The sequence below is a fragment of the Gastrolobium bilobum genome, unplaced genomic scaffold (assembly GCF_033153095.1).
Source record: "Gastrolobium bilobum isolate Gb01-03AN ecotype WA unplaced genomic scaffold, APGP_CSIRO_Gbil_v1 utg57217, whole genome shotgun sequence".
Taxonomy (NCBI): Eukaryota; Viridiplantae; Streptophyta; class Magnoliopsida; order Fabales; family Fabaceae; genus Gastrolobium; species Gastrolobium bilobum.
In genome coordinates, this window is record NW_026895090.1 from 70,100 (window position 1) to 71,097 (window position 998).

Genomic DNA, 998 nt, shown 5'->3' on the forward strand with positions numbered 1-998 from the left:
CACTGCTGAACCAGTGTCCCAAAGTCTCTCGAAGCAGAACTAGCAAGGTAACCAGCAATATCCTCACTAAGTCCCCTGCGGAACTTAGCAGCCAAGAATGTAGGAGTAGGCCTCGCCATCCTGAAATGTGCAAACTTCACCAACTGGTTGAACTGGGTCAGGTACTCGTCAACAGACAACGAGCCCTGAACCAACCTGTCAAACTCCCCTTGCTTCCTCTCCTAAGCATCGTAAGGGAAATACTTCCCCAGAAAACAATCCTCGAAGAATGGCCAAGTCATCACATGACCCTGCATCTCGTAGACATGAGAAGTGTTCGTCCACCACTCATGGGCATCGCCCTCCAGCATGTAGGTAGCGAACATCAAGTTCTGCGGATCAGTACACTACATGACCCGAAAGATCTTGTCCAACGCCTGTAGCCAACGCGCCGCAGCAACAAGATCATAAGATCCATCAAAGGTAGCTGGCTTATGCTTACGAAAAGCATTCAACCGACGATCGATCTCATCTCGATCCTCAACAAAAACAGGGACGGTCTGCATAGCCCCCGTAAGGTGACTGCCATCACCCATCTGACTCTGACTATCGTTTTGCAGACTGGGTGGAGGCGGTGGCGGTGGAGGTGGTGGCGGAGGAAAATGGCCAACAGCAGGACCAGTCCTCAGCTCCTCCAATATGACTCTCATCATCGTCATGTTCGCCAGACGGTTGGCCTCCAACACATCCTCAGTGGCCTTCCTGTTCGCCTCTCTGATGGCGTCCAGCATGGCCTGGTTTGTCATTCTCATGGCCTCCTGGTCCGCTTGTCGGGCCGCCGACATCTCAGCTAATGCAACCAGGACCGGATCGGGTTGACCCTCATCAGTCTCTCGTGTTCTCCTGGATCCTACCATGACTCTGCACAAGTTACACAATTTATGAGTTGATCAGGCCCACGCAGTGTGATTACATATGCAGCATCATAATAAAAACCAACGGAGCAAACACACAAGACA